Raw genomic sequence first — 10,397 nt, 5'->3', positions numbered from 1 at the left:
TAGCCTACCTGGTTAAATAAAGGTGAATAAAATGTAAAAAATTAAAAGCAGTATGTAAACATGATTAAAGTGGCCAGTGATTCCAAGTCTGTGTATATATGTCAGCAGCCTCTAAGTTGCAGCGTTGCGTAACCGAGTGGAAGCCGGCTAGTGATGGCTATTTAACAGTCTGATGGTCTTAAGATAGAAGCTGCTTTTCAGTCTCTTTGTCCCAGCTTTGATGCACCTGTACCTCACCTTCTGGGTGATAGAGGGGTGAACAGGCAGTAGCTCGGGGTGGTTGATGATGTGGTAATATTGTCAGCATTTGATTGTGAGGTATTCTAGGTCGGGTGAACAAAAGAACTTGAGTTTCTGTATGTTATCACAATCACACCATGAGTGGTTAATCATGAAACATACACCCCTGTCTTTCTTCTTCCCGGAGAGTTCTTTATTCCTGTCTGCTCTATGTTTTAAAATTTTTTTTTTATTTAACTTAGGCAAGTCAGTTAAGAACAAATATTTACAATGACAGCCTACAGATGTACTTAGAACCCAGATGGCTGAATGGACGGGGACAGTATATCTCGAGAGAGCAATGTTTTAGTTTAACAGAGTATGTTACAATCCCTGACGTCTCACTGGAAGGAGATTCTCGCCCTGAGCTCGTCTACTTTATTATCCAGAGACTGAACATTAGCGAGTAATATAATCGAAGCGGTGGATGGCATGCACACCTCCTGAGTCGGACTTAAAGTCCACTCCAAATACCTCTTCTCCGTCGGGTGTGTCTTGGAGCAGCCTCTGGAATAAGTTACATTTCCCAAGGCGGGTACGAACAAAGGTTCCAATTCGGGAAAGTCGTATTCCTGGTCGTAATGTTGTTGAGTTAGCACCACTCTGATATCCAAAAGTTATTTCCGGGCTGAATGTAATAAGACAAAAAAAAATTCTGGCCTTATAATATAAGAAATAATACACACACAAAAAAAATACTGCAAAGTTGCTTAGGAGCTAGAAGCAGATCTGCTATATCTGTCGGCGCCATCTTACTGAGGAGTGTCTTCTGTCTGGCCACTCTACCATAAAGGCCTGTTTGGTGGAGTGCTGCAGAGATGGTTGTCCTTCTGGAAGGTTCTCCAATCTCCACAGAGGAACTCTGGAGCTCTGTCAACGTGACCATCAGGTTCTTGGTCACCTCCTTGACCAAGGCCCTTCTCCCCCAATTACTCAGTTTGGCTGGGCGGCCAGCTCTAGGAAGAGTCTTTGAGGTTCTGAACTTATTACATTTTAGAATGATTGAGGCAACTGTGTTCTTGGGGACCTTCAATGCTGCAGATTGTTTTTGGTCCCTTCCCCAGAGCTGTGCCTCGACACAATCCTGTCTCGGAGCTCTACAGGCAATTCCTTCAACCTTGGTTTTTGTTCTGACATGCACTGTCAACTGTGGGAACTTTTTCTAGATAGTTGTGTGCCATTCAAAATCATGTCCAATCAATTGAATTTACCACAGGTGGACTCCAATCAAGATTCAATGGAAACAGGATGCTCAATTTCAAGTCTCATAGCAAAGTGTCTGTTTACTTATGTAAATAAGGTCATTCTGTTTTTATTTTTGATAAATGTGCAAAAATGTCTAAACCTGTTTTCGCTTTGTCATTATGGGGTTTTGTGTGTAGATTGCTAAGGAAATAGTTTTATTTAATACATTTTAGAATAAGGCTGTAACGTAGTGCAGCGGTCTAAAGCACTGCATCCAGACTGTATCACAACCGGCCGTGATTGGGAGTCCCATAGGGCGGCGTACAATTGGCCCAGCGTCATCCTGGTTTGACCGGTGTAGGCCGTCATTGTAAATAAGAATTTATTCTTAACTGACTTGCCTTGTTTAAATAAAGGTTAAATAAAAATAATAACTAAATGTGGAAAAGTCAAGGGGTCGGAATTCTTTTCCCGAAAGCACTGTATCTAGATACTCATACAGACGAGGGACAGGTTGAGGGAGAGGTTGTTTAGCTGGTACCACACCGTCAGAGTGCCAACCTCTTCCCTGTAGAGGATTGAGTGTGTCTGGGAGGGAGGGGGTGATGTACTGAAGTCTTTGACTAGCCTCTCGCAGCACTTCATGATGACTGATGTGAGTGCTATGGGTCGGGAGTCATTCAGTTACTTTCCCTTTATTGGGCCCTCTGGGCCACCATAATCACAATGTTCTTCAACTGGTCGTTCAGTACAGTCAGCTACCGTTTCAGTTGAATTAAACATTGCACCATGTTCTGTCTACTAAAACGCCCTCAGCACTCTATGATATGATTGGTCAGCCATGTTGCCTGTTACACCTCTTTTTACTGCAGTGTGCATAAATTATACACTCTCTTTTGAAATCAATGTAGATCAGCATGCTGAGTTAGTAGTACCTTATAATTCAGTGTTTTATTCAACATTTTAATATTTTTGGTGACAATGACAACAACACTGGAAAGTGATTACACTGTTTCCCCACAGATGCCATGTGTATCACTGAGATGTCCATGATGATGGCATGCTGGAAGCAGAACAACTTTGCCGATGCCCTGTGCTCCAATGAAATGCAGTCCTTCTACAAGTGTGTTGAGAAGCCCAGGTACGATGCTGCTTCTCACAGTGTACCGGAAATCCTTGCTCCAGGCTTATTACACCCCCCCCCCCCACTCTCCCGACTCCCTGTTGTTTTAAACTAGGTCAGCATTGTTATATTAAACATTTCATTAGGAGATAAGGTAACCAAGCAGCATGGGTAACATGGTTTTCTATGGCGTTTCCTGGCTTGGGAGGAGTCATAACAAAAAATCTACCCCAGGCCTGTTTCCTTGAAGGTCTTCCTTCCTTCCTGTTTTGCTTTTGTTTTCCATTCTTTCACAATTTCCCTTCCTCAGCTGAGGTGCCCAGCTACCGCATGCTACTATAGCACTGCATGGATGGATGACAAGTCTTTGGCTAAATTACGCTTTCAGTTTAGTGTCTACAAGGAAGTAAAACATTATTTACAAATGTGAATAAATAGCTCAAAGCCATTACGCTTTCAATTGAATTAGTATTGAATGAGGCAATGCATTTTCTTCTTTTTGTCAAAATGTATTTCCTCACAGATTGCAGTGAAAGCCATATCAGAGCATCACATCATTGGCCAAGGGGGATGCCTTCAACCAAAAAAAGCCACAACCCTGCTGAAGTGACACCCCAAATTACACAAATAAATCTAGTACTACCACAAGCCCTACTATTAAGATGTGTTCATTGACTATTTACAGTGGGGCACAAAAGTATTTAGTCAGCCACCAATTGTGCAAGTTCTACCACTTAAAAAGATTTGAGAGGCCTGTAATTCTCATCATAGGTACACTTCAACTATGACAGACAAAATGAGAAAATAAATACAGAAAATCCCATTGTATGATTTTTAATGAATTTATTTGCAAATGATGGTGGAAAATAAGTATTTGGTCAATAACAAAAGTTTATCTCAATACTTTGTTATATACCCTTTGTTGGCAATGACAGAGGTCAAACGTTTTCTGTAAGTCTTCACAAGGTTTTCACACACTGTTGCTGGTATTTTGGCCCATTCCTCCATGCAGATCTCCTCTAGAGCAGTGATGTTTTGGGGCTGTTGCTGGGCAACACGGACTTTCAACTCCCTCCAAAGATTTTCTATGGGGTTGAGATCTGGAGACTGGCTAGGCCACTCCAGGACCATGAAATGCTTCTTACGAAGCCACTCCTTCGTTGCCCGGGCGGTGTGTTTGGGATCATTGTCATGCTGAAAGACCCAGGCACGCTTCATCTTCAATGCCCTTGCTGATGGAAGGAGGTTTTCACTCAAATACGGCTATCTTCTGTATACCCCTCCCCCCCCACATTTCTTGTCACAACACAACTGATTGGCAAGAAATTCCAGAAATTAACTTTTAAGAAGGCACACCTGTTAATTGAAATGCATTCCAGGTGACTACCTCATGAAGCTGGTTGAGAGAATGCCAAGTGTGTGCAAAGCTGTCATCAAGGCAAAGGGTGCCTATTTGAAGAATCTCAAATATAAAATATATTTTGATTTGTTAAAAAAAATGTTGTTACTAAATTATTCTATGTTTTATTTCATAGTTTTGATGTCTTCACTATTGTTCTACAATGTGGAAAATAGTACAAATAAAGAAAAACCCTTGAATGAGTAGGTATTCTAAAACTTTTGACCCCCCCACACAGAAACATCAAGTTCCATCGATGCCAGACGTGATTAATCAACAAACTGGGCTGCAGATACACTTGTTGTGATTGCTATGTTTAATTGAGTATGCTGTTATAGGTCATCTAAAACAGTACCATTTAAAATGGCTTCAGTCACAAAAGAAGGTTCCTACGAATATATAACTTCACTCACTGTCTGTAATATTTTGAAAAGCATTTTCATTAGGCTTTCAGTTATTGCTATATTATTACATGACTATATTAATATTACATTTATTACTACTTTACTTTTTACGCTGCGCTACTAATTCACATTTCTTATAACAATCAAGGACATTTGTTTTCGTAACTTACTTGACATGATATTGGGTGTGACCTGGATGAAATACTGTGACTGACTGTAAACCCAGTATCTTGAGTTGAAGCCCATAAAAATGATCGCAATAATTCCATACTGCACAGTGGTTGCTAATGATATGAAGATATTATTAGTGACCTGTGCAGTATTGAATTATTGTTCTTTTGTTGCTCAATCTCTCAGGCGTGCACTATAACTTGATGATCACCTCAATAGAATACCTACCTACTAGTTTCAAATGGATCACTCAAATGTAATTTGAAACACTCCTGATATAGTGAACATTCTAGCTATTCTGTATTATTGACCAATTTGCCAGATAGGATTACATGCCGGGAAGTAAAGCCCATTGCTGGTCATAATCACACAGGTATTGAAAATTGCATTAAGATGACTGAGGTGCCAAGAAAATATCTCATTTGCTGACTAACGTCTACTGTCATTTCAGCTCCAGCTGCATTACCTTATAATTCATACATTGTTTCCGTTTTCTAATCTTAAAACCCTCCCTTAGTCGTTTTGATTCAGGCACTGTTTTTTATATTACGCTAATGATGTTTGAAGTCAACATTAGGATGTTGGATGCTCTTATGCTTTGTCTGCCGTCCAGGAAACGGCTAAATCCGATGTCAGAATTGGGTATTTTAAGTATTTCCATATTAGGCTGCCCCTCATTATGAAGGGAACCATTGCCATCCCACCCCATTGCCACCCCGCCCTACCATTTCCTCACCCTCCTTATAATTTCCTGCTGAACGCCTAGACTGAAAAATAAATACTGTCCTTCACCATTAGCAGTGCAGATGGGTTTGATCACACTACCACAAAATACCAATTCACTATATATACAGTGAACAAAAATATAAATGCAACATGCAACAATTTATAAGATTTTACTGAGTTACAGTTCATATAAGGAAATCAGTCAACTGAAATAAATTGATTAGGCCCTAATCTATGGATTTCACATGACTGGGCACACAGATATGCATCTGTTGGTCACAAATTGGCCCTACAGTGGGCCTCAAGATCTCGTTATGGTACCTCTTTGCATTCAAATTGCCGTCGATAAAATGCAATTGGGTTTGTTGTCCGTTGCTTATTCCTGCCCATACCATATGTTCTGCTAAATTCTCTAAAACGTTGGAGGCGGCTTATGGTAGAGAAATTAACATTAAATTATCTGGCAACAACTTTCAACAGCATTCCTGCAGTCAGCATGCCAATTGCACGCTCCCTCAACTTGAGACATCTGTGGCATTGTGTTGTGTGACAACTGCACATTTTAGAGTTGCCTTTTATTGTCCCCAGCACAAAGTGCACCTGTGTAATTATAATGCTGTTTAATCAGCTTCTTGATATGACATACCCATCAGGTGGATGGATTATCTTGGCAAAGGAGAAATACTCACTAACAGGTATGTAAACAAATTTGTGCACAACATTTTGAGAGAAATAAGCCTATTGTGTTTATGGTACATTTCTGGGATGTATTTTTTCAGCTCATGAAACATGGGACCAACACCTAACATGTTGCGTTTATATTTTTGGTCAGTGTATTTATGAAACAGTAGAGTACTGGATTGCTTTCCTTTATTTCTATATTTCTGTACTTAGACTGGCAGTCATTTTAAGTTATAGTATTAAAGCATGGAAAAGGATCAAGGCCTCCTATCACAACATGCTGACCTTGGCTTAGACATTGCGAGAATATTCTAGACCAGTTACAAAAGTTTAACTGTGTGTTTCCTGGTATCTAAATCTATATTCATAAAAATGTGACTATTTACTTTAGACTGACTGATGTTTGAAAGTGATTAACAGTCCAAGACTAGAGGCAAATCAATAGGTCCTTGAAGATCATATCAGAATCTAGAAGGCCTTTCCCCTTTTGTTTGGCCCGCTTTGATTCCTTGTTAAGACCAGAATAGAACTTCAGAAAATAATCAGCTGTTTCAATAGGATATAAGAAAAAATGGGCTATCTTTGACATCTCTTAAAAGGTTGCCAGCAGAGCATCACAGACTCTCATGTCGCACAGAAATATAAAAAAAAATCCTTTGAGGAGATGTTGATTTTATCATGCTCATGTTGTGTACCCGTCTGAATATTTATGTTGGGATGCCAGAGAAAACAGTGGTGCCCCTTAAGTAGGACTAATCACGCCTTGGTCAGTGAGAAACAAATTCTAAATCCTTTAAAGCCATGTTTGAAAATAGCCTATAGGCCTATACTAGAAGTACATCTCATGATCTCATATTTGTTATAATAACGATAATCTTCTTACTAATGGTGAGAAGGTCAGTTGTGGTTGTTTTTTTAAGATCTGTATTAAAAACATGTTTCTATTAAGCATGCTGTAGATCAGTGGCAGTCAGTGTTGTTTAAGATGAGGGAGGACAATTTGTTTTTCAGGAGCATGGCCTTATTTCCATTGAAATAAGGCCACTCATTCATATTCCATTCACCCAGTTCAATGTAACAGTGACAGGTTTAGGTTTAGGTTACTACATGATACTGAACTTTTCCCTATACCCATCTTGAGGTTGCTACAACCTAGCCTATGAATTAAAGTTTACATGGTAGGTGCACACAGATCGAGAGACACATTTGAGGTGACAGACAGTTTTATTTTTTTTATTTTTAAAAAACCTACCTACCTAAAAACCTACCTACCTAAAAACCTACCTATTTAACCAGGTAGGCTAGTTGAGAACAAGTTCTCATTTGCAACTGCGACCTGGCCAAGATAAAGCATAGCAGTGTGAGCAGACAACAAAGAGTTACACATGGAGTAAACAATTAACAAGTCAATAACACAGTAGAAACCAAAGGGGGAGTCTATATACAATGTGTGCAAAAGGCATGAGGAGGTAGGCAAATAATTACAATTTTGCAGATTAACACTGGAGTGATGAATGATCAGATGGTCATGTACAGGTAGAGATATTGGTGTGCAAAAGAGCAGAAAAGTAAATAAATAAAAACAGTATGGGGATGAGGTAGGTGAAAAAGGGTGGGCTATTTACCAATAGACTATGTACAGCTGCAGCGATCGGTTAGCTGCTCAGATAGCTGATGTTTGAAGTTGGTGAGGGAGATAAAAGTCTCCAACTTCAGCGATTTTTGCAATTCGTTCCAGTCACAGGCAGTAGAGTACTGGAACGAAAGGCGGCCAAATGAGGTGTTGGCTTTAGGGATGATCAGTGAGATACACCTGCTGGAGCGCGTGCTACGGATGGGTGTTGCCATCGTGACCAGTGAGCTGAGATAAGGCGGAGCTTTACCTAGCATGGACTTGTAGATGACCTGGAGCCAGTGGGTCTGGCGACGAATATGTAGCGAGGGCCAGCCGACTAGAGCATACAAGTCGCAGTGGTGGGTGGTATAAGGTGCTTTAGTGACGAAACGGATGGCACTGTGATAGACTGCATCCAGTTTGCTGAGTAGAGTGTTGGAAGCCATTTTGTAGATGACATCGCCGAAGTCGAGGATCGGTAGGATAGTCAGTTTTACTAGGGTAAGCTTGGCGGCGTGAGTGAAGGAGGCTTTGTTGCGGAATAGAAAGCCGACTCTTGATTTGATTTTCGATTGGAGATGTTTGATATGAGTCTGGAAGGAGAGTTTGCAGTCTAGCCAGACACCTAGCTACTTATAGACGTCCACATATTCTAGGTCGGAACCATCCAGGGTGGTGATGCTAGTCGGGCATGCGGGTGCAGGCAGCGACCGGTTGAAAAGCATGCATTTGGTTTTACTAGCGTTTAAGAGCAGTTGGAGGCCACGGAAGGAGTGTTGTATGGCATTGAAGCTTGTTTGGAGGTTAGATAGCACAGTGTCCAAAGACGGGCCGAAGGTATATAGAATGGTGTCGTCTGCGTAGAGGTGACATTCAATAGCGCCTAGTAACACTCTTGCCTGTATCTAGCTGATATAGGGTGTAATCATTATTCCAACAGTTGCAAACGAGAGTTTCTATTGGACAAATTCAGGTATGTTTATCCCCATTTTGTTCCGTTTGCTTCCATTTAAGAAACGTTTTTCAACAGAATTGGCAGAATGAATACACCCCTGATCACGAGTAACCAGTTCACTTTCATAGCAGCCACGTTGTATTCCTTCTCACATCTATGTGCTCTTCTCTCACCTCTTCCCTTCGCATGTGGACTTCAATGCACAACACTTCAGCTGTATTTGACCCGCCAATCCGCTACACACAGCCTACATCGTTGTCACCATATTAGCTAAAATAACGTCATAGTCAGCATAGCTAATACAGCTAACGCGTTAGTACGTCCGCTACAATCATGCAGTAACGTTACATTGTACAGTCAGTATGCAGTTACACCGGCAGGCCCGCTGACAAAACAAAATTGTAATACCAAAAGCCCCGGTGGCAATAAATTTGTAAAACCAAAAGTTTACCTTGACTTGGAAGAGTTCCAGTGTCGTGTTAGAAAGTCATAGCCAGCTAGCTAACATAGCATCCCTCTGTGTGAGCAGAATGTTTCAGTAGGCTGTACTAACTAGCTGCATTTGCTAGCTAAGTAAGTGAAACTGAAAGTGAAACAAAATGATAATCTCTATTTCTCTCTTGCTTCTACATTTTGGAATAAATAAATTTGTTCAAAACTGGTGAACTATTGTCTTTTTCTCTTTGATGCAACCACTCACCACATGTTATAGACTGCAGTGCTAGCTAGCTGTAGCTTATGCTTTCATTACTAGATTCATTCTCTGAACCTTTGATTGGTCGGACAAGATGTCAGTTCATGCTGCAAGAGCTCTGGTAGGCTGCTGAGGCGACTGTAGACCTTTGCAAAATAGTGTTTTAGTATAATTATATTTAGTATCATTTTATCAAAAAAATTATGACTTTTTAAATGTTTTACCATTTACATTTTATGAAATTCCCTGAGGATGGTCCTCCTCTGAAGAGTCTCCACTGCTGTAGGTGTAGGTCACACTTCCACACAGAAAACAAAAAATCATACTTTATCAAATTCGGGACACACCTTTAACACAGTTACTGATAAAACATAGCCAAAAGGCGTAGTCTATTTCAAACTCTAAAATTAGTCCAGAGCTAACAAATTCAAAATTCACTCTGTAGTTGACAAACAGGCATATATATGGGTCCAACACATCAGACAACCTGGCTTTTAAGTAAGCTCTGTGCATTAGGCTATAGTGCTGCTGCCAACATGTGTTCATATGGCTTCAAAGTCTCATAAAATGTTTCCACTGCTGCCTCGGGTTGTGAGCAGTAGCCTAGCTTACTCTACTCCTGGAACGAATTTAGTGGGAGAATGACTAGTACTAGCCTATTGCCAATTACATATCTGGAGATCTCCATTAGCCAAGTATGGTCCAATACCTGTCACGTTCTGACCTTTACTTTCCTTTGTTTTGTCTTTATTTAGTATGGTCAGGGCGTGAGTTGGGGTGGGCAGTCTATGTTTTGTGTTTCTATGTTTCGGTTTCTGTTTCGGCCTAGTATGGTTCTCAATCAGAGGCAGGTGTCGTTAGTTGTCTCTGATTGAGAATCATACTTAGGTAGCCTGGGTTTCACTGTTGGGTTGTGGGTGTTTGTTTCCTGTGTCAGTGTTTGTGCCACACGGGACTGTTTTGGTTTGGTTTTCGTTCATGGTCACATTTATTGTTTTGTAGTTCTTAGTGTTCAGTTTATGTTTTATAATAAACAATATGGACACTTACCACGCTGCGTTTTGGTCCGATCCCTGCTACACATCCTCTTCAGACGAAGAGGAGGAAATCTGTCGTTATAATACCCTTGCCTAAATGAGAGTGCCACAGTGTCATGATCTATGTT

The sequence above is a fragment of the Oncorhynchus kisutch genome, linkage group LG11 (genome assembly GCF_002021735.2).
Source record: "Oncorhynchus kisutch isolate 150728-3 linkage group LG11, Okis_V2, whole genome shotgun sequence".
NCBI classification, from domain to species: domain Eukaryota; kingdom Metazoa; phylum Chordata; class Actinopteri; order Salmoniformes; family Salmonidae; genus Oncorhynchus; species Oncorhynchus kisutch.
Note: the sequence above shows the minus strand (reverse complement) of the source record.